The sequence below is a fragment of the Hyperolius riggenbachi genome, chromosome 7 (genome assembly GCF_040937935.1).
Source record: "Hyperolius riggenbachi isolate aHypRig1 chromosome 7, aHypRig1.pri, whole genome shotgun sequence".
In the NCBI taxonomy this organism is placed as follows: Eukaryota; Metazoa; Chordata; class Amphibia; order Anura; family Hyperoliidae; genus Hyperolius; species Hyperolius riggenbachi.
The window spans coordinates 243,411,153-243,426,611 of record NC_090652.1 but is presented as its reverse complement, the minus strand read 5'-3'; the positions used below and the strand labels follow the sequence as shown (position 1 = coordinate 243,426,611).

At 43.0% G+C, this 15,459-nt stretch overlaps 1 protein-coding gene across 2 annotated transcripts in view; it reads left to right on the top strand.

Moving 5' to 3' along the window:
• Nucleotides 1–15,459, top strand: part of OSBPL6 (oxysterol binding protein like 6) — a 334,312-nt gene that overhangs the window by 38,749 nt on the left and 280,104 nt on the right. For both annotated transcript variants that reach the window (XM_068245435.1, XM_068245434.1), the window contains exon 2: nucleotides 7,858–7,994. The gene's annotated coding sequence lies outside the window, so the exon portion shown is untranslated. The remainder of the gene's footprint in view (nucleotides 1–7,857; nucleotides 7,995–15,459) is intronic.

Here is a 15,459-nt window from a genome sequence, read left to right as displayed (position 1 = left end):
CCTGAAAATAGTGCAGGCGACGCGTTCGCGTTTTTGCCCATTTTGGGGTGATTTGCGGTAATTAGCGCAAATCGCCCAAGTAAGAACTGGCCCATAGGGTTTCATTACACTAGCGCTTTTAAAAAGCGCTAGCCTTTGAGCATTTTGCTGAAATCGTGGCTCTAGTGTGAATGGGCTCTTGGTGCTTGCCTGATTCCTAGTGGTATCCTGGCCTAATAAAGTTTTGCAGACTTATTTTCTGTATTGAATTACAGTTGGAAGTGATGGCTCTTGTTTATAATAATGTCCATGTACTGTGTGCAACTTGTCATCTGCGAGAAATAGTTTTATTTTTCTATCCAAAGATGTGTGTGAATTCCACAAAAGATGTTCTTGTCTTCATTTTGCACTTGGCAGCTGTCAGACCAAAGTGTTACCTGGTGGTGTGTTCACAGGGAATTCATTTAGCCATACTTCCTAGCGCAGCGTGGTGAGAGACTGCTTATGAAGTGAAAAAAAAACAAGATTCTCACTTGATGATTTAGGTTTTGTTTTTTTTCTAACGTTTTTAATGGAACAAGTCTTTAGTATTATGCCTGTGATTACTTCCTGTTGAGTATTGGAAAGCGCTCAATTACTGTCACTGCATCTTAAACCCAAGACATTCAGAATCCATTTCCAGGAATTAAACCTGGTGATGCAATGAGAGCAGCATGATGCTGTTCATTAAATGTTTGTGCTGAGCCTGACTCCATTGCTGTGGCAGCTGTAGAAGGATTTCCATTGGCTCTATAGTGCTGGACCTGGGAATAGCTTTGTCTGGGTGTCTCTAATGATGGCTAAAGGAGGCATTTGTTAGGAGGCGGGGGGGGGGGGGGGGGGGGGGGTAATTGTTTTAACATAAGAAGCTATTTAATTTTTAAAGATGCATTGATAACATGAAAGGCTAGCTCACTATCACTCTGAGGCCTGGGGCCAACTAGATAGCGCAATCATTCTCAACAACGCTAGCAATTTTGCCAGTAAAAACAGCAATTTCAGCTAAAATACTATATAAAGTATCCAACAATTTTACAATGTTATTTTAATACAATGCTGGTTTTTAAAGCAGAAGGTTTTCACATGTAATCTGTTCCCCTTGTATGGAATAAAAACCCCATAATGCATCACTTCGAGAAACTAGTGGAGCCTTTATGAGCTTGAAATGCATCCAAGTTGCTGGATTGAAACAGTAGGCCTTAAAAAGGAACTTTAAAGAGACTCTGTAACAAATTTTTCAGCCTTAGTTCTTCTATCCTATAAGTTCCTATGCCTGTTCTAATCTGCTCTGGCTTACTGCAGTCTTTCCTAACTGCACTGTCTCTGTAATAAATCAATGTATCTTTCCTCTGTCCTGTTTGTCGGGCTAAAGCTTGATTGTGTGGAATGTGCAGGGCTGCTTGTGATTGGTAGAAGCGATACACACCCTCTGCAGGCCCCCTGCATACTCTGAATGACTCATACACTATGCTTAGCTGAGCCTATTAGAAGCTGGTTAGTTTGTTTGTAAACACTGCCTAAAACTGTTAATTACAAGCCAGGATTGCAGCAGAGAGTGGCAGAAACAGCACAGAGGGGCACAGGAGAAAATAATGAATAGAATGGTATGCTTTTTATTGTAAGAATATTAGAGTACAGATTCTCTTTAACCAAGGACTGAACTTCATCCCAATCAGTAGCTGATATATTCTTTCCCACAAGAAATCTTTAGCTTTTCTTTAATAGATTACCGGGGGGGGGTCTGTGTGGCTAAACTTGTGGTGAAACCCCTCCTACAGTGTGATGTCATGACCATGGTCCTGACAGTTTCTGTCTGTGAACCTCGTTGCATTGTGGGAAATAACCTCTACAGTATGGGCCCGTTTCCACTAGTGCGGTGTGTTTTCTTTGCGGAAAACCCATAAATGAATTTGCATGCGGATGCAAATTCGTATGCGTTTGTATGCAAATTTTCATGCGAATTTGCATGCTTTTTCTTGTATTTTTGTAAGTATGCGATTTTAACCATGTCTGTGCCTGTATGCTTTTACATTGATTTTACACGACAACGTATGCAAATTCGCATGGAAAATTCGCATAGCGAAAACGCAATGCAAATTCCTATTTACATGCTAATCGCAAGCGGTGTGTGCGAATTCTGATGGCTCTGCTGTGCAGATTTTTCCTGCACAGCAAAATGCTCAGTTTTCCTGCCAATGGAAACAGGCCCATTTACTTGTATTGGTTATGCGAATCTGCATGCAGAAAATGCATGCAAATTCGCGCTATTGGAAATGGGCCCTATCTCCTTAAGCAGACATCACGGGCCAGCAGTAAAGATGCGGCCACCGGTGATAAATGTCAGAATGTAAATCAGGGAGAGGAAAGACTTTACAATGAGCAAGCACTGACTGAATAATTTATAAATGAATATTGTAAAACATCAACCAGTTTTATTCATTATGTTTTCACTACAGTTCCTCTTTAATAAAACAGAATTGCATCATGCTAAGCTGCAGTGAGGTTTACACAGGGATGTGACACATTTAATAACTACTAGGTTGAGCAAGTATTTTTTTTATTTTATTGATTAGTAAGCATACCATGTCTACCATGTCTACACACAACCAAGCTGGTGAGAGGTGTGGTGCAAAGTTCTCATTCATGAAAAGCCATTGCTGGCCTGCACAAAAAACCATGATGATGTGTAAAGTGTGGTAAGTGTGACCTACAGGACCTTATATGTACTGACTGCGTTCCATGGGCAGTGAAATATCTTGGGTTACAAAGGGGGTGCTTTCCATGAATCTGAATGGGTTGCTAAAGTGAACAGAAGTAAAATGAAAATGTTACTTTATCACCTTGTCTCTAATGGTATGTCTGCAGCTCATTGCCTTCCACATTAATCATTTGGATCTTTGTTTGTTTTTATTGGTTGTTTTGGTTTTTCAGAGAGCATATGAAAGCTAGGTTTGCCTATAGATATTAATAATAGGTAGCCATTTGTCTCCCCCAATTAGCAGTATTAGAGCCTAATGTCTACCTAATTGGGGGCACATACACTTGGGGAATTGGATGTGCCCCCAATAAAAATAGGTAGACAAAAGAAGTTCGAAGTATTACCCCAATATTAGATAACCTAACGAGCCTTCCCAGTATTGGGTAGAGAGAGGTAGCCTCTAGTGTTTGGTAGACAGAGGTGGCTTCCCCAGTATTTGGTAGATATAGCTAGACTCTCCAGTATTGAGTAGCTAGAGGTAGCCTTTCTACTGTTCAGTAGACAGAGGTAGCCTCTCCGTTGTTGGGTAGTCCGCGGTAGCCTCCCATCTTTGGGTAGAGAGAGGTAGCCTCCCTTTCGTTGGGTAGAGAGAGGTAGCCTGCCCAGTGTTGGTTAGATGGAGATAACCTCCCCGCCGTTGGGTAGACAGGTAGGCCCCCACCGCTTCCTTGCAGTGGGGAGCGGTAACTCGCCTCTCTACATTCCAGTGACACATCTTCCATTCAGCCTCCTTAGTCCCAGCTTGTATATGGCTTGGCTCCAGCAGTGTCTCTTCATATAACACGTGTGGGTCACATGATCCTGCTGGAGCCATGGAGGTCGGACGCTGTGGTGAGGAGGATAGAATCGTCACTGGAGTGAGGTGGAATTGAGTTACCTCCTTCACCTACTCTGCTTAACTGAGCACTTTGCAGTTCATGTTGCCCGCTATGGGTTTACATGACATTTGCGGCTTGCCCCCTTTATTTCCGAATGGTCCCTCAGGGCCTGATGCTAGGCCCTGAAGTTGCTTAGTAGGTAATCCGACTCTGCCATACTGTAGTTCTAACCCTTTTTTATTGTCTTCAAAATGAATACCATAAAAAGGACTGACATTCTAATTAAAGGAAATCCAAAGTGAGAGAAATAAGAGTACTGCCATTTTCAGCATCACTTAAAAATTAACATTGTCTGTCCATCATGATCTGCATATCTTAAGTCAGTAACCCATGCTGTTTCCATATTTCGATAGGTTTCCTTTATGTGCTTTAGAAAGAAGCCTACATTCCAGAGCTGTCCAGCTTCAGCAGCCTCCTGATCTTTAGCTCAGTTTTTGGCAGCACCTAATTATTAGATAGGGAAAAGCCAATTCATACAAGGAGGAAGAGGTTGCGAGGTTGTGACTCAGTCCTGAATGTTTGAAGCTATAAATAGATTGGTGTCACCAGGCAGAAAGTGAAGTACAACTCGAGTCACAACTTCTTAGTTTTGGATAGAGAGGGGGAAGGATTAGACCCACTGTCAGCTTTTACTTTGGCATCTGTTCGCCTGTTTATATAGATTCCCTTTATGACTAATGACTCAACAGAACATTACTGTATTTCTTCAGTTGCACTCCAGACTGAAATAATCATTTTTTCTGTTTTTCCTTAATTATAATTATTAGGACAGTATCATAACCTTTTTCAGATTTTTGTTGCTGTCTGGATTAGATATACAGGTAGTCCTTGGTTAACGAGACAAGGGACTGTAGGTTCGTTCATAACCTGAATCTGTCCATAAGTAAAAACAGTTTACGACCTCTGTACCTTCTGTGCAATCCCCCCGTGCCTCCAGTGTCCCCCTCTGTGTCACCTCTGTTCTCCCATGCTTTCAGTATTTGCCTCTGTGCTACCTCTGTGTTACTTCTATCCCTCTGTGCCCTCCGTGTACCACAGCAAAATGTAATTTTACAAGTTTAAAAAAACAATTTTTCACAGATTTTTTTTTAATTGATATTCTCAAAAACTACAAGGTCCTTGTTTTGTTTTTTTTTTCTTCGCTTTTTCCCCACAAAATCAAATTTAACCTTTTCAGGCTGTTCGTATCGGCGGGTCGTTCGTAAGTCAGTTTACATTACAAGGGGTTCACTACTGAGGGGTTTTTCCCCTTATGGACCAGAGCAAATTTCACTTTCCAGTGCTCCTCCCATTCATTTGCCAATAACTTTATCACTACTTCTCACAAGGAAACGATCTATACCTTTTATCGCATATTCATGTGAAAAATAAAAAAATGGAAAAAATTCATTATTTCTCAGTTTTCGGCCATTATAGTTTTAAAATAAAATGCGGTGGATAAAAACCACATTTTATTTGCCCATTTGTCCTGGTTATTATACGTCCTTAGTACAATGTATATTGACAATATTTTATTTAGAAATAAAGGTTTATTTTTTCTGTTTTGCGTCCATCACTAACTACAAGCCCATATTTGCAAAATTAACAGTAATATACACTCATGACATGCATATTAAAAAAGAGTCCCTAAGGTGACTTTATATTTTTCTTTGTTTAAATATCACTTTTTAAATTATTTTTTATACAAGTGTTTTATTTTGGTAACTATAGGAGGGGAGGTAAGCGGTTAATTTATGGAGTATTTTAGTACAGTACGCACAGGAAGATAAAAGTGGGAGGACATAGAGTGGCCAAATAGTAAAAATACACCTTACTGTGTGTAACCCTTTCAATGCTGGTCTAGTAAAAAAAATGCTGGTTGCATATAATATGCTGCAAATAATGTTTTAGAGCAAAGTTGAAATGCAGGGTTATAGCAGGGCTGTGGAGTCGGAGTCGTGGAGTCGGAGTCGTGGAGTCGGGCAATTTTGGGTGCCTGGAGTCGGAGTCGGGAAAAAATGCACCGACTCCGACTCCTAATGAATTTGTAACTGTAATTAAAATAGAAAATATGATAAAATGTTCTATTTCTCAGATAATAGTCCATAAAAATAATGTATATATACAGTATATATACAGTAATAGCTGTGCTTAGTCCACAAAAATGAAATAAACCAATCAAAATTAGTTACTTGTGCTGCTTCAATAAAGCAGCCCCCGTATTTTTAAGGTCAGATATACATATCTGATTGTGACTGTATATATGATGTGTACACAGGAATCTCTTATATATACTAAATAACATCTATGCTGTAAGAATAAAGCCTGATGTGTAGCTGTGTCACTAATAGAGATAGTCAATGAGATGGAAATAATTCTGCACTGATGCTGATTTATGCAAATGTATGCACTCCCTTTGCTGATGAAATCAAATAATTTGATATGTTAAAATTTAGTTTAGTGACTGCAAATTAAAGGGTACCTGAGACGGATGAAAAGTAAAGTTTTATACATACCTGGGGCTTCCTCCAGCCCCCTTCAGGCTAATCAGTCCCTCGTTGTCCTCTACCACCCGGATCTTCTGCTATGAGTCCTGGTAATTCAGCCAGTCAGCGCTGTCCAGCCGCATGCCGCTCCCACAGCCTGGAACATTCTGCACCTGCGCAATAGTGCTCCACAGGTGTAGTATGCTCCTGGCGGTGGAGTGTGTGCATGCGCACTACGCCCGACTGGCTCAAGTGCCTGGACTCATAGCAGAAGATCCAGGTGGTGGAGGAGGACAACGAGGGATGGATTATCCTGAAGGCGGCTGGAGGAAGCCCCAGGTATGTATAAAACTTTAATTTCATCAGTCTCAGGTTTACTTTGTTACACAGTAGTACTATACTCTACATATGCACTCCCCACAGAGCTGCAGGGAATCCACTGAGAATGCTGTGCACATTGAACACAGAGGTGTTGTCTGTTTACAATCTCCTTATTCCCCTGCAGAGTAGGGCTATGCCGCCGGAAGGCACCGCTCAGGCCCCGCTGGGCCGATTTGCATAAATTTTTTTTTTTGCTGCACGCAGCTAGCACTTTGCTAGCTGCGTGCAGTGCCCGATCGCCGCCGCTACCCGCCGATCCGCCGCTATCCGTCGCGCCGCAGCCGCCCCCCCCCCCCCAGACCCCGTGCGCTGCCTGGCCAATCAGTGCCAGGCAGCTCTATGGGGTGGATAGGAATCCCCTTTGACGTCACGACGCCGATGACGTCATCCCGCCCCGTCGCCATGGCGACGGGGGAAGCCCTCCAGGAGATCCCGTTCTTTGAACGGGATCTCCTGATCGCCGATCGGAGGGGCTGGGGGGATGCCGCTGAGCAGCGGCTATCATGTAGGGAGACTTTGTCTCGCTACATGAAAAAAAAATAAAAAAATAAAAAAAAAAAGATTTGCTGCCCCCTGGCGATTTTTTTAGCAAACCGCCAGGAGGGTTAAGAGACGAATTTCACGTTACATACTTTTAATCAACAAAATTGTAATATGCAAATTAGAGGAGTCGGAGTCGAGGAGTCGGAGTCGGTGGAATCCTAAACTGAGGAGTCGGAGTCGGTGGATTTTTGTACCGACTCCACAGCCCTGGGTTATAGTCCACTTTAAGAGTCCCCAACGCCTAGTGGGGAGGGGGAGGGGGGGGGCGGTGGATGGGGTGAGCCTAACTACTTAACAACAGGGTGCTGCTGTACCCAGCCCATATGGGATGCGTCATCTTCTTCTTGGACCGGCGCATTTGCCGCATTTTGTAGCTCTCTTAAGCGGGTTGTAATGCATGCTGGGAGATGAAGTCCATGGATGCAAGTACTTCTCTCCTGGCCATCCTCCTGGCATGGGGTGGTTCATTGTAACAAGAAAATACATTTATGGTGCTTGGTGCCCTTTAAAGTCTAAAACTGTTGTACTTAAATGAGGTAACGTATTACATAGAAGATTTGGGCTTTACTAGCTCACGCTGAACCAGTTTTCCACTTGTTTATATTGAAATGTAATTTACATGTTGTTTGTTTCCTTTGATAGTGCCGCTATGCGAAGTACTTCTTTCTTTTCCCACATCAATTCTGCTAATAACTGTTTTCATTTGGAAGCAACACGCCCTGATGTCTGTAGCGGTTGTGAGATATGCTCAGAAAACCTGTTTGCAGTTGATAAAACATCGGCACTTAATATAGTGATTTATTTTGTTTTTCAGATTCCAAATTGAAGCACTCTATCAGAGATTGGTCTTGGAATTAGATAACGGATTTTCTTTTCTGTGTCTCTGCCAATGTCCAAGGAATGAAATGGGTTTAACTCTTCATCTTTCACAGCCGTAAACCAGTGGAAAGGGTGAGTCACCAATTCCCATCAGAATGTACTTACTATAAACTAATATGTCAGGCCTGGGTGGGATTGTCATAAATGACTGTCCAGTTGTCTCTTCAGGTATAGTGACAGTAAAAGTGGCCATACATCTGTCAGTTTGGTCGCCGATCAACCATCCGATTCAATAATTATCGAAATGTATGAAAATCGGTGCTACCAAGAGCATGCCGGTTCGATGATGCAACCAGTTGGTCGCATGTATTAGACTTGCTGCAGGATGTCGGATGTCATGGTGGATCAGGTATGCTTTGGTAACGTTGAGGAATATTGGGATGAGTAACAAATGCTACGAAACCCCCGGGGCTGTTTTCCCTAGTGTATAAATGTGCCCCCATGTGTGCATTTATACATAACCTGTCTAATGTCGCCCACCGCGCGGTGCCCATCCGTCTTCAGCATATATGGGCACCTTAAGAACCCTTTTACTCTGGCCTTGTTTAGTTTCAATTTTTATTGTGTTCGCAGAGCCCTGTTTCCGCTGTACAAATGCAAAAGCACGCTGAATTTATTCCTGGGTTGGGTTAAGTCTAAGGGAGTGCAATGAAACCTGATGCTACACTATTCTTTTTTTCAGTTTTCCAAAATACATATGTATATTTTTTTGCTATGAGTCAATTGTACCATTTTCTGATCGCACAGAAAATTTGCCGCAATGCACGGATAATTACTTATGGTAATTAGGGAAAATCACAATAGCATCACAGCATGTTTTCAATAGCAGTCATAATTTTCAATGGAAAACAGCCGACAGATCTCTCTCTAATAAGATTTGATTAAAGAGAGATTTGTCTCTTGGTCGAATCTGCCCATCATTGCTAGATGTATGGCTACCTTCAGACAACAGGGAAGAATTGTCATTCCATCCTAAAACCTGGCCGCATCTGAAATGACTACCAACAGAGGCGTGCAGAGCACCCTAGAGGCAAATACACACATTGTTTTCAAAACAGTTGCTAAAGTATGCACTAGATCCCTAAACTCAGAATTGGGAAACACTGCCACCTCTCCTTGTAGTATAAATTCTTAGCTGTGCTGAGAATTAGCTCTCTCTGCTGTAAAAAAGAAGTGATCACTAGATGGATTTTTAATATATAAATACAGCAACTATGCTGTATTTGCCACTTTATGCTGTATGGCCACTTTTACTGTCACTATACCTGAAGAGACAGCTGTATGGCAGCTTTCAGAGCAGATAAACTGTACTTTGGGAACTTGTAATGTATAAACAGACATTACTGAGCACAAAGCAAATATGATAACTGTATGGGTAAACAAATGTTTATTGAATGTTATGTCAGAGTTTTATCCCACTTTAAATATCACAAAACGAATTCCGAAACTAAATCTAGCAGTTGTTGTATTCAGTTCGGCATATTATCCATTCTCTTTATTTGTGTTGGTGTTCTTGCGTCAGGACTGTGTGGGAGCCATTATTTGCTGCTCCTGCAATTGTCTTCCCCTCATCCCTGTTCTTTCAACTATCTGTTTTTGTTTTTTTTTTTTAGCACTGCTTGATTGGTAAATGTAGGTTTATTTACAGCTATGACGAAGGAGAACATTGTGTACCTTGCTGATTTGTGGAATATGCCTGGTTTATTTGGCGTACTGTTAACATACAGATACTTCTAAACAGGCGATGTAAGGCTGTTCCAGCTGCCGACTCATAATGATCTGAAGGTTTCATAACTACAGGAATAATACATCTGATGTCAATGCTGACCTTAGACTACCCATGCTCTGTTTGTGGTCACAAGTAATGCACCAAACCCACAATGCTGTACATAAAACTGATTTACAGACAGCTGCAGGCAGTTCAGACAAAGTTTAGAGCGGACCTGAACTCAGAACTTCCTCTCTGCTCTTAAAGATACGCAACAGCATAATAACCTTTAAGGAAAAAATGTTTCTTTGTTACATCTGATACAGATCATAAATTAATCGGCACTGTTTCTACAGTCCTGGCCAAAAGTTTTGAGACTGTCAAAAATATTAGTTTTCACAAAGTTTGCTGCTAAACTGCTTTTAGATCTGTTTCAGTTGTTTATGTGATGTACTGAAATATAATTATAAGCACTTCATACGTTTCAAAGGCTTTTATTGACAGTTACATGAGATTTATGCAAAGAGTCAGTATTTGCAGTGCTGGCCCTTTTTTTTCAGGACCTCTGCAATTCGACTGGGCATGCTCTCAATCAACTTCTGGGCCAAATCCTGACTGATAGCCACCCATTCTTTCATAATCGCTTCTTTGAGTTTCTCAGAATTAGTTGGTTTTTGTTTGTCCACCCGCCTCTTGAGGAATGATCACAAGTTCTTAATGCGATTAAGATCTGGGGAGTTTCCAGGCCATGAACCCAAACTGTCAACGTTTTGGTCCCCGAGCAACTTAGTTATCACTTTTGACATGGTGCTCCATCGTGCTGGAAAATGCATTGTTCTTCACCAAACTGTTGTTGGATTGTTGGAAAAAGTTGCTGTTGGAGGGTGTTTTGGTACCATTTTTTATTCATGGCTGTGATTTTTGGCAAAATTGTGAGTGAGCCCACTCCCTTGGATGAGAAGAAACCCCACACATGAATGGTCTCAGGATGCTATACTGTTGGCATGACACAGGACTGATGGTAGTGCTTACCCTTTTCTTCTCCTGACAAGCCTTTTTCCAGATGCCCCAAACAATCGGGAAGGGGCTTCATCGTAGAATATGACTTTGCCCCAGTCCTCTGCAGTCCATTCACCATACTTTCTGCATAAGATCAATCTGTCTTTTTGGGAGAGAAGTGGCTTCTTTGCTGCCCTTCTTGACACCAGGCCATCTTCCAAAAGTCTTCGCCTCACTATGCGTGCAGATGCGTGCCTGCTGCTATTCCTGAGCAACCTCTGCACTGGTTGCACTCCGATCCCGCAGCTGAATCCTCATTAGGAGACGATTCTGGCGCTTGCTGGACTTTCTTGGATGCCCTGACGCCTTCTTAACAAGAATTGAACCTCTTTCCATGAAGTTCTTAATGACCCTATAAATTGTTGATTTAGGTGCAATCTTAGTAGCCACAATATTCTTGCCTGTGAAGCCATTTTTATGGAACACAATGATGGCTGCATGTGTTTTTTTTGCTGGTCACCATGGTTAACAATGGAAGATCAATGATTTCAAGCATCACCCTCCTTTTAACATGTAAAGTCTGCCATTCTAACCTAATCAGCCTGACATAATGCTCTCCAGCTTTGTGCTTGTCAACATTCTCACCTGAGTTAACAAGACAATTACTGAAATGATCTCAGCAGTTCCTTTAATGACAGCAATGAACACTCTTCATAAGGGCTGGTTCAGACGGACGTTTGTGCAGCGTCTACTGCCAGCGTTTGGGGCTTGGCGTTAAACGCTCCCATTCAAGTGAATGGGAGCGTTTGTACCAAGCTTTTACGCGCGTTTACACGAACGCGGCGTTCGGGTCCCGATTTTCCCTGGCGTTCAAGGAGCCCCTGGAAGCTACATGTAGCTTCCAGGGGCGGTTAACCGCGACGGGTAATGTCCCCCTAGGGGAAGAAAAAACGCGACCACATGCGAACGCAACGCGAACGCTGCTGAAAGCCTGAACGCATCACGAACGCAATGCCAACGAACGCAACGCCTCTGAACGTCCGTCTGAACCAGCCCTAATATTCTGATTCTGGAGTATATGCAAATTGCTATTATAAAAACTTAAGCACCAACTTTTCTAATTGTCAATATTTTTGACAGTCTCAAAACTTTTGGCCAGGACTGTACTTCCTGATTTATGGCAGGAGACATATTTTTAAAGGGATACTGTAGGGGGCGGGGGAAAATGAGTTGAACTTACCCGGGGCTTCTAATGGTCCCCCGCAGACATCCTGTACCCGCACAGTTACTCACCGATGCTCCGGCTCCGCCTCCAGTTCACTTCTGGAATTTCAGACTTTAAAGTCTGAAAACCACTGCGCCTGCGTTGCCGTGTCCTCTGATGTCACCAGGAGCATACCGCGCAGGCCCAGTATGGTAGGTGCATTTTTTCGGACTCCGACTCCGGGCACCTAAAATTGCTCCGACTCCAAAGCCCTGAATTGAATCTTGTGTATGCTGATGGTTTCACTTTAATTTTAGGTCTACAATATTATATTACTGAGTATAGCCTGTAAGGAAAACGTGCAATAATTTGCCTTTCTACATCACTGCATCAAATGCTTTTCATGCTGTATCAGTATCTTGTTTCATTATTTCTGGTATTTTTTAAAACTGAGAGATGACTGAAAGCTAAAGAGCTTCCTTTATTGGCATCCTGCTGCTCTGGGAACTCTACAAATAGCAGTATGAAATAAACTTGGAAATTCTTCTGCATGTTCCGAACTGTGAGAAATGACCCCGCTTAGTGTGGTACCTGCGTAATGTCCTCCATATTTTCTTTATTAGGAGGAACTTCATTTTTTCTTCTTTTCTCTGGCAAACCATGCCAGATAACAGAGGCAGTAGAGAGTTTTGCTCACTGTAATAGATGTGTACATATCTACTTTCTAAGTAACTGCAAAATAACCGCATCCATTTTCAATGGAGTAAATAAGGAAAAATATAAAATAACTTACCAGCCTAATCATTACTAACTTTGTTTCGCTAATCTGAAACACTTGGTTTCTGTATGACCATAACGGGCAGTTTAAAGGGACTCCGATCACCTCTCATGGGCATGCCTTGAAGACAGACGGCTTCCAACAAAGTCGTGCTATGACCCCTCTGGAGTATCCTCTTGCAATGGCCATGCGTGTCACTTCCTCTTCCTGCTTCATTCAGTGATGCACTCCTCTAACAGAGAAGACAGGGATGACCCGGAAGTTATAACATAGCCAAGATGGCAGACGCTATTTTTAAATTGAAATCGATCGAAAACTATTTGGTGTAGAACGGCGATTCAGGCATCAAATGAAAGAGGAGAGCACAAGCTACAGAAAGGTATGCATCTTTAAGTACTTTGTAGTACTGGTCGGAGTCTTAAAGGCATGCCCATCAGAGGTGTTCTGAGTCCCTTTAAGACTAACTTTAACCCAGGATTGAACTTCATCCTAGGTAGCAGCCAATATTCCCTTTCCTATAAAAAATATTTGGTCTCGTTCGCAGTGATCAGTTGGATTGCGTTCCCTGTGATAGCAGGAACGTAACATTAAAGACAGCGGTGCTTTCTGTTGGGTACAGTGAGGCACACAATGAAAACTATGCTTCACTTCCACTGTTACTGTGCGCCTATTGTATTACCATTTTGCCCACCATTATAATAGGTGGTACATTGCAGTCCGGTAAGCTACGTTACATTGCGCCCGTAACATTGCGCCCGTTTGCTGCCTGTGAACCACAATGCATTGTGGGAGATGGTGGCTATTTCCAACTGCCAAACAAGCAGCATCTCCCTCTGTGCATAGAACTCTCAGAAACAAACTTCTGCAGATTACCTGACAGGACTAAAGATGTCCCCGTCCCCCCCCCCCCCCAACTATGAGAACTTTCAGAATGTAAATGTGAGGAACAATTTTACAATGGGCAAACACTGACTTCCAGTAAATAATTTATAAATTAATATTGTTAAAAAATAAGCAATTTTTATTCTTTATGTTATTTTTACTACAGTTCCTCTCCAGAGGATCCAGAGATCAGGCAGTAAAATAGACAGCCCCTGGGGGAGGGACCTTCCCACCTCACACAATGAAGAGCTGTGGAAAGATTTTGCAATTTAAAGTGTATTTGTATTTAACCCAACTTGTCAGAAGATCTGATGTGTGTAAATAGAAACATACTTTTTGAAAATCTTATATCTCTAAAAATCCACCTAATGTGATCTTTTGACGATCAGTAAAATGGGTTAAACTATGCTCCTCCAATATTGAACCGTGCATGCGCAGGACTCTCACACCAGACGGCATGACGACGCGTAGCCGGCCCGGCGTGATTACGCATATAGTCAAAGCATGAAGCAGCCTTAATGACTTCAGGCTGAAGCCATCTAATAAAGGAGCCGCCAGCCAGGACCGGGAGAGGAGCCAGGAGGATGCCGGGTAGTGTTGGGCGAACACCTTGATGTTCGGGTTCGCGAACGTTCGCCGAACATGGCCGCAATGTTCGGGTGTTCGCGCCGAACTCCAAACATAATGGAAGTCAATGGGGACCCGAACTTTCGTGCTTTGTAAAGCTTCCTTACATGCTACATACCCCAAATTTGCAGGGTATGTGCACATTGGGAGTGGGTACAAGAGGAAAAAATATTTGAAAAAGAGCTTATAGTTTTTGAAAAAATTGATTGTAAAGTTTCAAAGGAAAAACTGTCTTTTAAATGCGGAAAATGTCATTTTTCTTTGCACAGGTAACATGCTTTTTGTCGCCATGCAGTCATAAATGTAATACAGATAAGAGGTTCCAGGAAAAGGGACCGGTAAGGCTAACCCAGCAGCAGCACACGTGATGGAACAGGAGGAGGGCGGCGCAGGAGGAGAAGGCCACGCTTTGAGACACAACAACCCAGGCCTTGCATGAGGACAAGAAGCGCGCGAATAGCAATGCCTTTTGCCGCCATGCAGTCATAAATGTAATACAGATGAGAGGTTCAATAAACAGGGACCGGCAACGCTAACCCAGCAGCAGCACACGTGATGGAACAGGAGGAGGCGCAGGAGGAGAAGGCCACGCTTTGAGACACAACAACCCAGGCCTTGCATGAGGACAAGAAGCGTGCGGATAGCAATGCCTTTTGCCGCCATGCAGTCATAAATGTAATACAGATGAGAGGTTCAGTAAACAGGGACCGGAAACGCTAACCCAGCAGCAGCACACGTGATGGAACAGGAGGAGGCGCAGGAGGAGAAGGCCACGCTTTGAGACACAACAACCTAGGCCTTGCATGAGGACAAGAAGCGTGCGGATAGCAATGCATTTTGCCGCCATGCAGTCATAAATGTAATACAGATAAGAGGTTCAATAAACAGGGACCGGAAACGCTAACCCATCACAGATGTTCACTGTTCATGTTACTTGGTTGGTGTCCGGGAGTGTTGCGTAGTCGTTTCCAATCCAGGATTGATTCATTTTAATTTGAGTCAGACGGTCTGCATTTTCTGTGGAGAGGCGGATACGCCGATCTGTGACGATGCCTCCGGCAGCACTGAAACAGCGTTCCGACATAACGCTGGCTGCCGGGCAAGCCAGCACCTCTATTGCGTACATTGCCAGTTCGTGCCAGGTGTGTAGCTTAGAGACCCAATAGTTGAAGGGTGCAGATGGATTGTTCAACACGGCTACGCCATCTGACATGTAGTCCTTGACCATCTTCTGCAGGCGAGCGGTGTTGTAGGTGGAACTGGGCGATTGCTGTTCTGTGGGCTGCTGCATGGGTGTCAGAAAATTTTGCCACTCCAAGGACACTGCCGATACCATTCC